The 18,267-nt window shown below is 42.4% G+C and overlaps 1 pseudogene; it reads left to right on the top strand.

Annotated features, from left to right (window-relative positions):
* The first annotated feature begins 17,887 nt into the window (after positions 1-17,887).
* Positions 17,888-17,988, top strand: LOC121474945 (annotated as a pseudogene).
* The last annotated feature ends 279 nt before the right edge of the window (positions 17,989-18,267 follow it).

An 18,267-nucleotide genomic window follows, 5' to 3' on the forward strand; every position in this document is an offset into this window, starting at 1 on the left:
GATCTACACTTCACTTTAACTACTGTGTTGTTTTTCTCTTTTCATGTCAGCTTTAGCCCTCAACAGCTGGTTGAGCTGTGATTTCTCATCTTTGGACTCTGACTCACTTTTCTCCCTCCTCAGAAATGTCCTGCAATTGTATTTATTGTTTCCTGAAGTGCGGCTCTCACTCATATTTTCCACAAATGACAGCCTTTCCCCAAGGGGACCAAATTAGTGGAATCATTCTCCAGCTCCACTAAAAAGCCACAGTCAAATGCAAATACAATTGCTCCCATTTTTTCTGTTTTGCTTCTCATATATGATCAAAAGTATCAAAACATTACCAAATGAAACCACAAAAGACTCTGAATAGCCAAAGCAGTCTTGAGGAAGAACCAAGTGGAGACATCCCACTTTCTGATTTCAAACCATACTACAAAGCTGTGATAATCAAAACAGTATGGGAGAAAGATAGACACAGACCAATGGAAAAGAATCAAAAGCCCAGAAATAGATCCACGCATATCTAGTCAAGTAATATTGAACAAGGCAGCCAAGTATACTCAAGGGGAGAGGATAGTCTTTTCAGTAAATGGTGTTGGAAAACTGAATTAACACATGTACAAGAATGAAATTGGACTTCACACCACTCCTCAAAATTAAGACTTAAACATAAAGCCTGAAATCATAAAACTCTTAGAGGAAAACATGGGGGGACTTCTCTTGGATATTCTTATTGGCAATTTTGTGGATATGACACCCAAAACACAAAGGACAAAATCAATAAGTGAGACTAGAACAAAAGAAAAAGCTTCTGCACAGCCAAGGAAACAGGCAACAAAATGGAAATGCAATCTATGGGATGGGAGGAAATTTTTGCAAATTTTATATCTGTTAAGGGGTTCATATTCAACATTTATAAACAACTCACACAACTCAATAGCAAACAAACAATTAAAAAAACCCAACCAATACAATAAAAAAAAACAAGCAGAGGAACTGAATAGATGTTGTCCCAAAGAAGACATGCAGATGGCCAGCAGGCACATGAAAAGGTGTTTGACATTGCTCATCATCAGGGAAATGCAAACCGAAACCCCAGTGAGATGTCATCTCACACCTGTTGAGATGGCTATCATCAAAGTCAAGAGACAAGAGTTGGCGAGAATGTGGAAGAAAGGAATCCTTGTGCACCATTGGTGGGAATGTGAACTGGTACAGCCTCCATGGTCAATCATAGGGCAAAGATACAGTCTCCATGCTCCTCAGTGAACTTCGAAGAAATTAACATCTTCTAGAGCAACTAATTAACATTAAAACTGGTTCAGGAGGGACACCTGGGTGGCTCAGTGGTTGAAAGTCTGTCTTTGGCTCAGGGCGTGATCCTGGGGTCCTGGGGTTGAGTCCCACATTGGGATCCCCATGGGGAGCCTGCTTCTCCCTCTGCCTATGTCTCTGCCTCTCTCTCCACGTCTCTCATGAATAAAATCTTTAAAAAAAAAAAAAAGGAAAGGAAATCAGAATCTTAAGAGAGATCTGTCTGCCTGTGCTTAGTGCAGCACTATTCACAATAATGAGGTATGGAAACAACCTCATTGTTCATTAACAGATAAATGGATACAGAAGATGTGATATATGTCTACATATAAATGCTCTTTAGCCATGGGAAAGAAGGAAATCATGCCATCTGCAACAACATTGGTGGACCCTGAAGGTATTATGCTAAGAGAAAGAAGTCAGACACAGAAAGACAAATATTGCCTCTCACTTATATGTGGAATCTAAAAATGCCAAATTCACGGAAGCAGAGAGTAGAATGGTGGTTAACACGGGCGTTGGGGAATGGGGAGATAGGGAGACAGTGGTCTAAGGGTCCGAACTCTCAGCTATAAGATGAATTCATTCTGGGGATCTAATGTGCTGAATGGTGATTATGGTAAAGAATACTATATTATGTACTTGAAAGTTGCTAAGAGAGTAGATCTGAAATGTTCTCACCACAGAACCAAAAAGGTGATTATGTGACATGAGGGAGGTATTAGCAAATGCTATGGTGGTGATCATTTTGCAATAGAGAAGTATATCAAATAATTGTGAGCTTTAAACTTACACAGTGTTGGGCTGCCTGGGGGTTCAGTCGGTGAACCTTCAGCTAAGGTCATGATCCTGGTGTCCTGGGATCGAGTCCCATGTCGGGCTCCCTGCTCAGGTGGGAGCCTGCTTCTCCCTCCCCTGCTTGTGCTCTCTCTCTCTCTCTCATAAATAAATAAATAAATAAATAAATAAATAAATAAATAAAATAAACGTACACAATGTTGTATGGCAGTAAAGGTGGCAGTGAGGGGTGAGGGGGAGGCATGTCATTACCAAAATCTAGCCATTGTTTTGGGGACAGTGGCTTTCAATTTCTTAAAACAAATTTTGGAGCGGGGTTGTCTTAGAATTATGTAATGCTCAGGGACAAGTTATAAGGTGGTTGGGCTATGGTTTCACTTCAGAATTAATCGGACTATTCCATTTCCTGCACACACACACACCTGTCCCTGCCGCTTTGCTTGTGACAGTCACTCCATCTAAAAACTCGTATCTCTTTTTCCCTCTTACTCAATTGCTGAAGAAACAAAGTCATGGGTCCTGACTTACCCCAGGTCACACAGTGAGGATATAATTGAGCCTGCAGATTATCTCTGGACTCCTGGTTTTCAGGGATTTCCCACCACACCCCACTCTGCCTTTTAACAGTTCATTATTTGAACTTCTAAAGCTCATTTCAGAGAATTTCTTGAAAACTTCAAATAGAACTAATCTGTCCCTTCTTTGAACTCCTACGTGCTTTAATTGTACCTTCTTAGGATGCTTATCACTTTGTGTTATGATCATTTGAGTACACCTCTTTTCTCCCCTCCACAAGGCATTCATTAAGGTCCCTGAGGACTGGCATTTGTTCGATTCACTTCTGTCTTTCATGTCACCTCACCTTGTATGAGTATGTCTTCAATGTATATTTGTTAAAGCAATTCAATCCCTTTTGGATTTGGGATACCTTGTCGCCACAGTAGGCAAATGGAAACCAGTTATGCAACACGCCAGTGGGCTTGGGGGGTTCTTTGAAGCTTGGCTATCCTGTCCCCTTGCTTCATGCTTCCTTTGCTCTCAGTCTGCACTGTCCAAGAGAACTTCCTGTTATGATGGAAATGTTTAATATCTGCACTGTCCAATATGCTACCACCAGGCACGTATGGCCATTGAGCATCTGGATGCGGCAAGCTTGGAGAATCGAACATTTAATTTTAGTGAAATTTTTTAAAGGATTTTATTTACTTATTCATGAGAGACACACAGAGAGAGGCAGAGACACAGGCAGAGGGAGAAGCAGGCTCCCTGTGGGGAACCCACAACCCCAGGAACCTGGGATCATGAACTGAGCAGAAGGCAGATGCTCAACAGCTGAGCTACCCAGGTGTCCCTAATTTTAGTGAATTTGTATTTGAGTAGGTGCATGTGACACATGGCTACCATATTGGTAGCACAGTTCTAGACTGTCTTGGCACTCCATTTTGATGAACGTACTTGTCTTGCCCCTTTAAACTTGATTGCACAATTGCCTCCTTAGTGAGAAATAACTCTTATCCTCCAGGCTCCACGCTTAAAGACTCCACACTTAACATCCTTTCTTCCTCTTTTCATGCAAGGAGAAAGATTAAACTCATAAAGATTTTCCCAAGGACTCCAGCCTTCATGGGCCTCCCTGCCTCCGAATCTGACTCTGCCTGCAATGCGTAGATATAATGCTTGCAGCCATTTGAGTCCCAATCTTTCCTGAATAGATTATAAACTTTTTTCGCACAAGGACCATGCATTCGATATCTTCCAGATCTTCTCTGGTGCCTACTATGGAGTCAGTTATATTGTCAATGTTCTATAAATATCAATCAACTGATGGATTTAAAGTAGAGAAAAGGAATCAAGTATGAGCAAGAAAAGAGTTTCTGAGACATAGAAGAGGGGATGTGTCATATCTTATGGTTTACTTAGCACCCTAAAATTTAAAGGCCTTTTAGAAATGATTTCTCTTGGAGCACCTGGGTGTTCAGCTGATTAAGCGGCCAACTCTTTTTTTTTTTTTTAAGATTTTATTTATTTATTTGTCAGGGAGAGGGAACATGAGCAGGGGGAGGGGCAGGCAGAGGGAGAGGGGGAAGCAGATGTCCCGCTGAGCAGGGAACCCAATGCGGGGCTAGAACCCAGGACCCTGAGATCATGACCTGAAGCCTCCCAGGGGCCCCAGCGGCCAACTCTTGTTTTGGGCTCAGGTCATGATCTCAGGGTCCCAGACAACACAGGTGCAGGTACCAAGCCAGGTGATGGACTGCTCCCTTTCTTGGTCACGTGGCAAGGTTCTGTGTGTGTCCTCTCACTCACCTAAGTCCACATTGCTGGAAGCTATAGGCCAGACAGAAAGAGCTTTTTTTTTTTTTTTTTTTTTTTTTTCATGAGTAAGAGGGGCCTGTCCCTGGCTGTGGCTTCAAGCAGGGAACCTGGCTTCAGTCTCCCATCTGGCATGGAACTCTTATTTTAATTTACACTGGAAAAACCAAATTCTGGCTAATATTGACTCATTCCAGATCTAGAGCCCAGTAAGCTTGTGGGTGTCACTTCACTCACAGTTTTGTGTTTCTGTCCCAATTCTGGAACACAGAAATGTTTATTTAGTTTTTAAGCTTGATAAATGCCGTTTGTCATTGCTATGTGTTTGGAGTAAAGACATGTCAAAGAACAAACTTGGAGAACTGTCTGGACTAGGTCTGTGCACTGATTTCTTTAGTAAATTCATGAGTCTGCAATGCATTCAGGTCAATCTTTTTTTTTTTTTAAATTTATTGGAGTTCAATTTGCCAACATATAGCATAACACCCAGTGCTCATACCACCAAGTGCCCCCCTCAGTGCCCATCACCCAGTCACCCCAAGCCCCCGCCCACTTCCCCTTCCACTACCCCTTGTTCATTTCCTAGAGTTAGGTGTCTCTCATGTTTTGTCACCCTCACTGATATTTTCACTCATTTTCTCTCCTTTCCCTTTATCCCCTTTCACTAATTTTTATATTCCCCAAATAAATGAGACCATAAAATGTTTGTCCTTTTTCGATTACAGGTCAATCTTTGGTTCACTTTTAGGCAAGACCAGGACTCAGTCTGTGACTACACGTCTTGGGTAAAATAATGTTAAAAAAATAGTTCTTTAAATGATTTTTCTTAATATCTAAGTATCCAATAGTTAGCTTGTTTACCAAATGATCCAACCCAGTTTTCATGATATTGAAAAGGTCAAACTTTCCACCTTCCAGTTCACCTTCTTATCTAGATATTCATGGGATAGCAAGCATTTTTTTTTAAACGATAAAGCAAGATGGAGGGAAATGTCAACTCCTAGGCCCTGAATTCTAGAATCTTCTAATGATTATTCCTATCCAGTAAATAAACCTAGGAGTAAATGAAATGTGGTTTACTGCTTATGCTTCCTGGAATTTCTTATGGTTAACTCAGAGTTGGAAGAAATTCTTCATACAACCACACTGATTTTTTTTCCTGTTGGTCTGCACCAGATTTGTAAAGATTGGTGACTAATGGGCTAAGACTTTGGGGAGTCCTGTGGCAAAGGTAAAAGCTCACTTCAAAGGAAGTTGAGAGGCTCAGCTGGCTTTTTGAAGACGGATTCATTTTCATGGAAAATACTCTGAAAACATTCTCATGGGAACAGAGAGAGCAGAAAAGGCCGGTCTCCCCCTATCATTTGGCTACAAATGGAGTCATAGTGCCAGGGATGACTTTCCAAGAAAAAGAAAACACCAATTTATTTTATTTTATTTTATTATCAATTAATTAACATATAGTGTATTATTAGTCTCATTGGATTTGCTCCTTACATGAAGTGCTCTCCTTTGTCATATTTGTTAAGGGACAGTGTATGAGCGCGCCCACCGCAGCTGACTTCAGACCAGGGTGTCATGGCTGAACACCCAATCGGGAGATTCCCACAGTAGGGGTTCTAGGAGGACAGGAGAAAGCTTCAGCATTCCGCCATCCTCATGCCAAAGCCAGTGCTTCCTGGACCTCCCCTGAACCCTCAGCTGGCATTCAGCTCAATTGCCTGCACCAGTGTGGAGCCTGGCCCTAGGCCATTCTGTCAGCCACATCTCCTCTCTTCCCTCCTGCCAGCTCTTCCTCCTCCTGACCACCTCTTATCATTAGAGGCCATCAGCTCTCCTCTCCTTGGGGAGCCTGCTGCCCTGCTCTCCCTACACTTTCTCCGCCCCGGGTGATCTCACCCAGCCCCACAGCTTTAAATATCACCCAAAGGCTGTTAACTCCCATATTTTTATCTCCAGCCCAGACCTTTCTTCTGAACTCCAGGCTTGCACATCCAACTGCCTACTCAGATATCTCACACTCAACTTGTCCAAAATTGAACTCAGGATCTTCCTCCTCCCATCTTCCTTATCTCAATAAATGGAACTACCATCTGTTCATTTACTGAAGTCACAAACCCAGGAGTCATCTTTGCAAACTTCCTCCTCTTTGCTCATCAGAACTAACCCGTTACCAAATGCCACCGCTTCCACTTTGCTCGCACCCCACAGACCCATCCGTGGCTCTCTGACTCCATGCCCCTACCACTTCCTCACTGGAATGCTGCAACATATTCTCCTCTTCCTTCCTCCTGTACTCCCAGCAGTGGCCAAGGAGGTCTTCTAAACATAGTGTAAAACCATCACTGGCTTCTCCTTGCATTTAATGGAAAATAAAACATCCTTAAAAGGCCTAGCCTGATCAGATTTCAATTTAATTCTTTAACCTTATTTCTTCCCACGATCCTCTTGATGGTCTTGCTCTGGCCACACAAGCTGTTTTAGGTTCTTAACACAGAAACTCTTGCATGTTCTTGTCTCAGATCCTTGTCATTTCAAGTATCAATCTGATTGTTTATTTCCTGTCTGTCTTTCCCCATAAGTGCCGGGACCAGTCCCCAGTGCTCATCTTACACCCAAGGTCTTGCCTATGGTCAGTACTCAGTATTTGCCCAAAAAAGTAATAAATACGGACGCCTAGGTGGCTCAGTGGTTGAGCTTTTGCCTTGGGCTCAGGTCTTGATCCCGGGGTCCTGGAATCGAATCCCTCAAGGGCTCCCCGCAAGGAGCTTGCTTCTCCCTCTGCCTGTGTCTCTGCTTCTCTCTCTCTGTCTTTAATTAATAAATAAAATAAATAAAATCTTTTAAAAAATAAAAAAGAAGTAGTAAATCAATGAATGAATGAAACCTCAGATTTTCAGGTAAACCTTTTTGGGTGATACATTTGGATGTGGATAAAGGGAACATTAGAATAGCCATTGACGTGAAGCTTCCAGAATATTGTGACAATGGGATAGAAATTCACAGTTGCCCTGAGGACGGCCCTCTCAGAGCAATGTCAAGTTGGAATAGAGAAGATGGAAAATAACCAGGGAAAGATGAGCTTCCCTGTGTGTGACTAAAATTCAAAACAAAACAAAAAATATAAATAAAAATAAAATTCAAAACGAACGACCAAGCAATACAGTGACCAAGTGGCATCGTTTCTATGCAGACAGGTGCTGAAAGAGGGGGTCTAGTGTCGAGCCTAGACTGGCTGCTCCGCCGTCGGAGTAGATCCTGCCACTTTGCTGCTGTGGGAACTGGGTCCACCTCCCAGCCTCTCTGCCATCATGGGCAACACAGGGACGCTCGCAGAGTACTCGTGAGCTGATGGATGGACACACATTCCACCCCCAAATCTGCTCTATTTCTAATTTTCTTAATTTCTCAAAGCCCCAGTACTCTCCTTTGTGAAACAATGGGTTTCTACTTAACTTCTTTCAAGATCCTTTTGGTGTAAAGACTCTGTGTAACACTAAATAACTTTGGTGCTCTACGGCCATCATCTGTACCCTCAGTGGATGTGTGGAGGAAGGACACTGGCTGGGAGGGTCCCAGAGGGCGCGCCAGGGGGAACAGGCAGTATCCGGACACCCCCTGTGAGGGACTGTCTGGCTTTCCCCCACCCAGTCACCAGGTTCCAGAATCAGCTTTAAATTAATGTTTTCAAAGTAGTTATGGGCTTTTCTCCTTCTTTTCCAGAGTAATACATACTAGGAAATATGCTCCATTAGGATAGGCTATAGCCATCTCTCTTGTTCCCTTTTCTAAGTGTATTCATTCATTTTGTTTTGTTTTACTTTTTTAAAAGGTTTATTTATTTATTTGAGAGAGAGAGAGCACGAGCAGGGGAAGCAGCGGATGGTGAAGGAGAAGCAGACTCCTTGAGGAGCAAGGAGCCCAATGAGGGGCTTGATCTCAGAACCCTGGGATCATGATCTGAGCCAAAGGCAGATGCTTAATGGACTGAACCATCCAGACATTCCCGTTCATTCCTTTTAATGAACTTTATTTTCTGCAGTAGTTTCAGGTTCATAGCAAAATTGAGCAAAAGGTACAGATTTCTCCTGGTTCTCCCTTAGAGCACATGACCCTTGATCTCAGGGTCTTGAGTTCAAGGTCTCTGTTGGGCGTGCAGACTACTTTTTTTTTAATAAATTAATTTTTTATTGGTGTTCAATTTACCAACATACAGAATAACACCCAGTGCTCATCCCGTCACGTGTCCCCCTCAGTGCCCGTCCACCCACTTACCCCCACCCCCCGCCCTCCTCCCCTTCCACCACCCCTAGTTCATTTCCCAGAGTTAGGAGTCTTCATGTTCTGTCTCCCTTTCTGATATTTCCCACACATTTCTTCTCCCTTCCCTTATATTCCCTTTCACTATTATTTATATTCCCCAAATGAATGAGAACATACACTGTTTGTCCTTCTCCGATTGACTTACTTCACTCAGCATAATACCCTCCAGTTCCATCCACGTTGAAGCAAATGGTGAGACTACTTTTTAAAAATTAAATAAGTAGGGGGCACCTGGGTGGCTCAGTCAGTTGAGTAACTGACTCTTGGTTTCAGCTCAGGTCATGATCTCAAAGTTGTGAGATTGAGCCCGGTGTGGGACTCTGCACTCAGTGGGGAGTCTGAGCGCAGAGTGTCTGTTTGAGATTCTCTCTCCCTCTGCCCCCCGCCCCACATACACTCTCTCTCTCAAAATAATAAATAAATACATTTTTTGAAAAATTAAATATGTAAATAAATAAATAATAAAACTTAAACAAAAGGAAAAAGGTACACAGATTCCCCATATGCCCCCTGCTCCCACACACACAGCCTCCCCCACCATCAACTGCTACCACCAGACTGGGACACTTATTACAAGTGACAAACCTATAAGGCACATCATTATCACCCCAGGTCCACAGTTTACATTAGGGTTCACTCCTGGTGGTGTACATTTCGTGGGTTTTGACAAATATGTAATGACCTGTATCCACCATGATATTATCACACGGACTAGTCTTCCTGCCCTCGAAGCCCTCTGTGCCCCTCCCCCAGGCCTGGCTGCCACTGATCTTCCACTGTCTTCATAGTTTGCCTTTTCTAAAATGTCACCTAGTTGGAATCATAGTGTAAGCAGCCTTTTCAGATTAGCGTCTTTCACTTCGTAATGTGCATTTCAGGTTCCTCCATGTCTTTTCATGGCTTCATTTCTTTTTAGCACCAAATAACAGCCCATTGTCTGGATGGACCACAGTTTATTTATCCATTCAAGACCAAGAAGGACATCTTGGTTGCTTCCAGTTTGGGAACACATGAATAAAACTCCAATACACATCTGTGCACACATTTTTGTGTGGACACATATTCTCAACTCTTCTGGGTAAATATCAGGGAGCATGATTGCTGCATCATACAGTAAGAGCATGTTTAATTTTGGAGGACATTGCCAAATGTCCTGAAAAGTAGCTGGGCCATTTTGCATCCCCACCAGCAATGAATGAGACATCATGTCCACATCCTCGCCAGCGTTTGACATCATCAGTGATTCGGATTTGGGCCATTCTAATATGGGTGTAGCAGAATCATTGTTTTAATTTGCATTTTTCTGATGATATAGGATATGGAACATCTTTTAATCTACTTATTTGCCATATGGATATCACCTTCAGTGAGATGTCTATGAAGGGCTTTGGCCTATTTAATTCAATTGTTCATTTCCTTATTGTTGAGTATTAGCTTTTTTCACTTTTTCCCCCTTTTTCTTCGCCCCCCCCTTTTTTGCGACTCCATCAGGGCTCAAACCTGGAACTCACATTCACTGTTATCCAAATGATGCTTGCATGTAATTTTTTAAATGGCCAAGTGCTTTATAAGAATTGTTATGAAAATAAGCATTTTTCTGAATCCACCTTTGTTTCCTATGCCTTAGTGATGTCATTTTCAATTGATTCTTCTAGCAATTACTTCCATATTTCTAAAAAGGAAACTTGTCTTGCTACTTTATAATTTGTCAGTTTCAGTTCTTTGCCATTAACTCCCCACCTGGGAGGACAAGGACATGGTATTTTATCCCCATCCCAGTCCTCCACCTACATCCCATACCCATTTCCTCCTCAGTCCTCATTCTACAATGTAGTTAAAATGAAATTTTGGTTAAATATTTGTGTTTATGCTATTTTGATTACATGGCATGATTAAAAGCTAAACCATGTAGTATACTATGGTGACTATCTTTCCTGATCATTTTATTTTCCATGGGATTAATAATAGTCTTGTTTGATTTTTAAAATTCATTCCCCTTTTTTTATGCACTTATAACGAATCATCTCCAAATTCTTCCTTAGTTGTGCAGAGTTCTCAATAGAGGCAATCACATTGGGTCCTCCATTAATTTCATCTTCATGAAGAAGCCTTTCCTGGAAACTCCTGACCTGCTTCCATCTGGATTGGCTGCTCTGTAAACTGTCATCTCTGGCTCTTCCTTTTCCATGTTCTGGAGGATTCTGTGAGCTTCCTCCAAGTTGGACCTTCTGTTTTAGTGATGCCCTGTCTTTCTCTTTGGGTTTATTTTCCTTTTTGGTGAAGAAAAATTGGGGAGTGCTTACATGTCTGAAAATATCTTTAGCCTACCTTCACACGTAACTGAGAATGTGTTTGGGTATAAAATTCTAGGATTAGATTATTTTCCCTCAGAATTTCAAAGACATTGTTCCATTGTGTTCTGACTTCCATTGAGAAGGGGATGCTACTCTGATTCCTGATTCTTTGTGTATTAACTTATTTTCCTCTCGTGGAGTCTTTTCCTTGTTTCCAGTCTTCTGAGATGTTGTGTGGCTGTGCCGTGGTGTGAGTCCACCTCCCTTTGATGTGGTAGGCACTCAGTGGGCTCTTCTTATTTGCCTTATGTTCTGGAAAACCAACTGGATGTTTCTTTCTTTTTAATTTTTTTCTAGGGATCTCTGGGTGGCGCAGCGGTTTGGCGCCTGCCTTTGGCCCAGGGCGCGATCCTGGAGACCCGGGATCGAATCCCACGTTGGGCTCCTGGTGCATGGAGCCTGCTTCTCCCTCTGCCTGTGTCTCTGCCTCTCTCTCTCTCTCTCTGCATGACTATCATAAATAAAGAAAAATTAAAAAAATATATATTAATTTTTTTCTAATAGTATCCTGTTCTTATTTCATGGGTTTAAAATCTTCCCTTATCACTCTGAGGATACTAATTACAGTTTTTCTTTTGAATTATTCTTCTCCTTTCATCTCTATTTCATCAAAATTCCTTTTCCTGTTTATTCGTTTTCTGTTTTCATTTTAGAGGTTTTCATCAAATGTCTGGGGACTTCTGGATGTCCACTTATATGTAAGGAAAATGTGCTAAGAAACAGATTGGAATCTGTATGTATGTGTGGAGCTTGCAAATGGTGGGTCTCACTGCAGACACATAGCCAGGCCATGTCATTAGAAGACACACCCCTCCCCCATCCATATCAGTGTCATTAAATCTTTTCTCAAGGGCTGGACAGATTCTCCAGAAAATACTTTCAGTTTTCTGCTTGGATGGAAGGTCTAAGCAGCTGTCACCAGACTAGGAGCTGATGAATGGAAGAGGTGATACATGGACCAGCATTCAGTGAGCAAAATTTTACTCAGTATCTCTGCTTTTAGTGTGGTACCTCCATCCTGAACCATGTCTGGTGTTCCTTAGTCCAGAAAATATGTTCTTGGACAGGAGAGATAATAGGGACATCTAACCACTTTTTAACAACAGCTTTATTAAAATATAATTCACATACCACCCATTTAAAGTGTACTATTCAAGGGCACTTGGGTGGCTGTTAGTTAAGCATCCAACTCTTGGTTTTGGCTCAGGTCATGACCTCAGGGTCCTGAGATGGAGCCCCACATTGCATCAGACTCCCTGCTCAGCGAGGAATCTGCTCCTTCCACTCCCTTGTCCCCACCGCCCCCCACAAATTGTCTGTCTCTCTCAAATGAATAAATAAATAAATAAATCTTTAAAAAAAGAAACAAGAGGAGATTATTTTAATCTGATTTTATCAAATAAACAGAAGTAGTATAAAATTACCAATATCATAAAGCAATTACAAACAGTTCACTTTAAAAAATATGTGTACAACAAGCTATAAATAATACATAGTGCAGGTCTGGTTTTCTTTTTAGGCAAATATGGTTGATGGCAATATCTGTGCCCTGGTCCCCCCCGACTTTTCCATTTCCTGATCATCCGCTGATCCTTTCCTGTGTCCCACACTGCCTTCCACACCCTCCTCTACCAGGAAGTCTTCCTGGGTGTCAGGAAGCATTTTATACTAATTGCAGAGAACTCTCAGCTTCTCTGTCTACCACCTGCTCCCTGGAGTACACTCTTCAGCGCACCCTCTGCTTTTAGCCAAGCATATTCCCACTCTCCTCCTGAATGGTGCTATATACAATGGAGACAGAGAGATCTGCTCACCTCCAAGATCCAGTAAAAATGACTTTGGCATCTGCCCTCTTCCTGAGGACAGTGTTTTTTTAGTTAGAGCAGGTGATCTTGCAGATGACACAGACCATGTCCCTAGGGCGACATTCCATCTCAGATCATATGTCATACATCACCTGCTGAAGAACAAGACACAGGGACTAACAGGATCAATTACTGAAAACAGCTCCCCACAATCCAATAACCACTGATTCTGTTATGTCCTATGTCTCGTTTTTATGGATGTGACACATGACACATGACATGTCCCTATAATATATCTTATGTTTGTCGTTTGCTGAGCAAATCTCACAGCTGAGATTAGGTGGAATGTTACCTGTGTTCTGTCTGAATCATAACATGTCCTAAATTAGAATAATCCAGGATAAAACAACTTCGTGACCACTCTGTCCCAGCCAGCAATCATTATTCCACCCCGGTGTCCATCACTGTGAGGATTCGCCACCTGGGGTCTCATCTACCCGGGGCTGCGGGCTCAGTGTCTTAGGAAACTTTCCTTAGGACACCAGGCTTACAGTCCCAGGCAGGATGTGGGAATTCCAAGTTCCAATCCAGACTCTTCTTCCAGCTTACTGTGTGGCCTTCCACGAGTCAATTTCCCATTCACGCTGTCATTTCTTCATTTCAACATGGAAGTCGTGTCTGCTAGGCTCTCAAGGGCATCATGAGAAAGGGGCAAGCGCTGGTCAAGAAGAAAATGATCCAAAAGTACCAAGATCTCCTCAGTAGCACTGACCTGCCTGGAGACACGAAAACAGGCAGTACCAGAAAACCCAGCGTGTACACGGCCAAAACCAAAGGCGTGTTGTTGTTACAAAGAGAAAGGAACAATGTCTGATTTTAACATTCACACATTCCAAACCACAGTCTTCCAAGCCTGTGTCCTGCAGCCAAGCCACTTGGTAGGAGCCAGGTCTAAAGGAAAGTTTCCAGAAAGCAGATTTTGGCAGAGGTTGCCTTTAAACCTGCAGAGAATACAGTTCAGTTTTGTTGTGTGTGTGTGTGTGTATGTTTCTTAAGAACATTTTCATTCCTTTTTGTCACAGAATTTCATTGGCTGTGTTTATTTTTCCTTTTCAGGTTACAGTGTATGGATTTTTCAAAGTCCGATGAGAGGAACAGACACATTTCTTTCCTTCCTTACAAAATTCTTCCAACTTGTAGGTGGAGCCAGAGTCAAAGATGATATTTTAGATAATTTTTTCTTATGTTATCATTAAATTGCTTCAGGGGAAAAAATGAGGTACTAAAATCTGCTTTTCAACTGCTTTGAAAAGAGGTAAACACAGCGGAGTAAAAGGAATGATTATTAATTTTAATTTATAGTCCTTGGATAAATGGCCAATGTGGCCCAGAGTCCTGGCACCCAGAGAGGGCAGTGGGCCCTGGGTCTGTTTCAGATAGCTTTGTAAACTGAAAACAACCACTGCAAGTGCACTGGTTTTAGAGGAATGTCCAAGAAAATTGCCCTCCTTCTACTCATAACGTGTCATTACAGAAAAATAGAAGCCCATACATTCCAATCTGATTTTCATTTAACTCTGGAAGCCTGTAAATTTTGCCATGAGGTAAGTGGCTGATTCAGAGCTCCACAATCTTTTTGGTGCCAGAGACACTATTTTAAAATGGATATTCCTTTGGGTTTCTCGATGTTATTCCAGCAGGGGCATGAAATAAATGGGGCTCTGTCTAATGAGAACGCTCAGTCCTGGTAAACAAGAACTGAGGTGCCTTGTGGCCAAAGTAGCAGCCTTGGATTTTGAAGGTTAGGAGTTCAAGTCTCAAGGGTTTGCACTTGAGTTAAAGTATGCAGGTATGGGGATGCCTGGATGGCTCAGTGGTTGAGCATCTGCCTTTGGCTCAGGTCGTGAACCCAGGGTTCTGGGATTGAGTCCTGCATCAGGATCCTTGCGAGGATCCCGCTTCTCCCTCCGCCTGTGTCTCTGCCTCTGTGTGTGTGTGTGTGTGTGTGTGTGTGTCTTTCATGAATAAATAAATAAAATCTTAAAAACCTAAAAAACGCAAGTATGGCTGGAGAAACAGTAACATTGCACAGTGAAATCTGGCCTACCCACACCTGAGTTCTGGTTACAATTAATTAAACAATACTTCCTATGGAATTCTTTACCTTGTAGATCCTAAACAAAGGATCCACATTCCAGAAAGTGCAGAAAGCTTTATTTTCCACACTTCCTACCCTGTACAGTAGATAGACACTTGAATTCCACCACACAGACTAGAGTTCATACTGGACACAGTCAAAATTTTTTGATATGCTTGTAGCCCCAGGCCTTCCTTCCTCTCCTTAATTTCTTTTCTCCTGATTTTCCAGGAAGATAATAATTTACAGATTTAAAGACATACTCTTGGCACTGACAACCAATTGGAAATAGATGCATTGGGAAAAAATATAACCCTGTACTAGGGTGTCAGGGCCTATCATTTTATTGGTCCAACCTTCATAATATTTTGTTTTTCTATAGCATTTTATCTGTTTATAAAGCACTCTACATATATAATCTCCTTGTATACTCATAGTCATGGGTAACTGTAAATATTGTGCCCGTTTTACAGACCCAAAAAATTGAGACCTACTCCAATCCTGACTCCTGACCTTTGCAGCACTAAGTGTCTCCATCACCACAGTGGAAGGGCCTCTACTAGTCAAAAATTGCTAGAGAATTGCATTCATATTCCAGATTTTGTCGCTGGCCCTACCATATTGAGCTATGCTCGGTAATGCCACTGCCATCGCATAAAGAAATATATACCAAAGTTCTCCGCAGATGCTGAACATTTTTCAAAATATTTTTAAATATTTATTTGTTTGTTTGAGAGAGAGAGAGCAGGGAGGGGCAAAGGGAAAGGGAGAGTCTTACCCCAACTCCACGCTCACCCCAGAGCCTGACATGGGGCTCCATCCCACAACCCTCAGATCACCACCTGAGCTGAAACCAAGAGTCGGATGTTTAACCAACTGCACCACCTAAGCACCTCCAGATGCCGAATGTTTAAACGGTAGCAACAGTTGAACTGATTTAATTAAATCATCTGCTATCTCATTCCCTCCTGTATACACACAAATAAAGAGAAATAATTTCAGAATGCCTGAAATTAGATTTACCCCAGTACTGGGACCTGAAGTTGCCTCCACAGGATGTTCTGTTTTTTAAATTCAGACTCCAGTCACTTTCTTTCCAGTAGCTCTTACTGCCAATAGGGCTCTGGGAAAATAATCCCCAGGAAAGCAATCTGTAAGTATATATGGGATAAAGACAATAATGACACCTGTTCCTTACCTACCTGGCACAAGTGTTGGGAAACAACCAGATAAGGTCTATTATGTACTTTGAATGCCTAGAAAGAAGATAAGGTTTACATGCAAAGGTGTAATTATACTGAGACAGCACAACATCATCGTCTATGTTTTACATGCGAGATTGTAGCCTAAGACACTGAGGAGCAGAATGTGGCTCTCACGTTTGATGTTCTAAGGACATGATGATGTTACAATAAATTTGCAGAAGAGCCAAAGTTGGGAAGGTAAGACATCCTCTTCTCTTAAAAATTCCTGTATGACTGACATTTATTTTAGGCTATCTTCTCCAGCTGATCTCACGATGGGGACAGCCCTCAAGCACACCTTTCATTTCTTCATCGGTCACGTGATTCCACTCCTAGGTAGGGTCAGGATGCCGTGACGAGGGGTGACCCGGAGAGGAGAGAACACATGTCCATTTCTACCGGGGGAGTACCAAAATTTGGAAGCCCAAATGTTGGATTTCTATGGCAATGCTTCTGGAAAGTCTCTGCCCCATCAGGTCTGTCCCCCAGAAAGCATCCTGCCCCCCACCTAGCAGGACCACACCAGATGACCTTTGAATCTGTTTAAAAGAATAATGCCAACCATCTGTACAGCTTCCTATTGCTGCAACAACCAATGACCACATACCTGGTGGCTCAAAACAACAGAAATCTATTCTTTCACATTTCTGGAGACTAGGAGTCTGAAGTCGATTGCACAAAGTTGAAGTGAAGGTATTGGCCGGCCAGCACTCCCTCCTGAGGCTTTGGAGAGAATGGGTTGCTTTCTTCTTCTTCCAGCTCCTGGAAGCTACAGGCATCCATTGGTTTATGGAAACATTCACTCTAATCTCTGCTTCCCTGGTTGCACTGCCTTCTCCTCTTCTGTCTGCTTTGCCTGTGTCTTGTGCGGATGCTCAGGATCACATCTAGGGGCCACTTGGGCCATCTCTCTATCTCAAGATCCTTACCTTGATCACATCAGTGAGGTTCCCTTTTGCCACACAAGGTAATATATCCGCAGGTTCTAGAAATGAGGACATGGTTATCTTTTTGGGAGGGTGGGGGCGGGAAAGGTAGTCAGTTGATCACACCACCCCTGTCTGAATCCCTGGGTCTCCAAGCATAAGCTCAATTAACATCTCGATTGAGTTTCTCTTTACTTTCCTTCAAGAAAGCAGAGTAACTACTCTCTTCTTTCTTTAGGAAAGAGAAAAATGGGCAAAATTATGGAAGAAAACTTTTACTGAGCCCCTACCATGTGCTCATTAATTTACAGATGCTCTTCATGATAAGAAAAGCTCTTGTCACCATTTTATAGATGAGTCACAGAGGCTCATAGAGGCCAAGTAAGTTTCCATGGCCTCCCAGCAAGTAAGTTGTAGAGACAGAGTGGGAACATGGATCTATCTGGTCTCAAAGCCCATGTCCTGTCTACCCACCAATGTTCCTCAAATTCCATTAATACTGACACCTTATAAAGGAAAGGCAATTCTCACGGAACCCCATTGGAAAAACAACAGACTTAAAAAGACTATAAGTCTTAGTCCATGAAAACATGAATTTATGCATTCTCAAATTCTCCCCAAATCCCAGCGACACATGTGTGAGAAGCTCTAGGAGAACCATGGCATCCCCATCTTGAGAACTCCACTTGTGTTCGCTTCGGCAGCACATATACTAAAATCAGAACGATACAGAGAAGATTAGCATGGCCCCTGCTCAAGGAGAACTCCACTATAAGGATCCTAATATTAAGAAGACCCAGGACAGCTGCATTTCAACCATGTCACTTTGCTGCTTAGGAAAGGCTTTAACTACTGATAAGATGTTAACCCTAGCAGTCTCTTGGTATTATGGGTGTTAAGTTAATGATTTTCACCACAGAGATGCTTGTGGAATTTCAGTCACAAGGAAGTAAGTGGCTGTGGCATATCCTGAGCTTAACCTAAATGAAAGTTTACCTAGATGTCCCATGGAAGCTTTGTAGATTAGAAATGTCACCGTTGTTTTGGCACGCGCTAACAGCTATGGTA

This window comes from Vulpes lagopus, chromosome 1, assembly GCF_018345385.1.
Source record: "Vulpes lagopus strain Blue_001 chromosome 1, ASM1834538v1, whole genome shotgun sequence".
NCBI classification, from domain to species: domain Eukaryota; kingdom Metazoa; phylum Chordata; class Mammalia; order Carnivora; family Canidae; genus Vulpes; species Vulpes lagopus.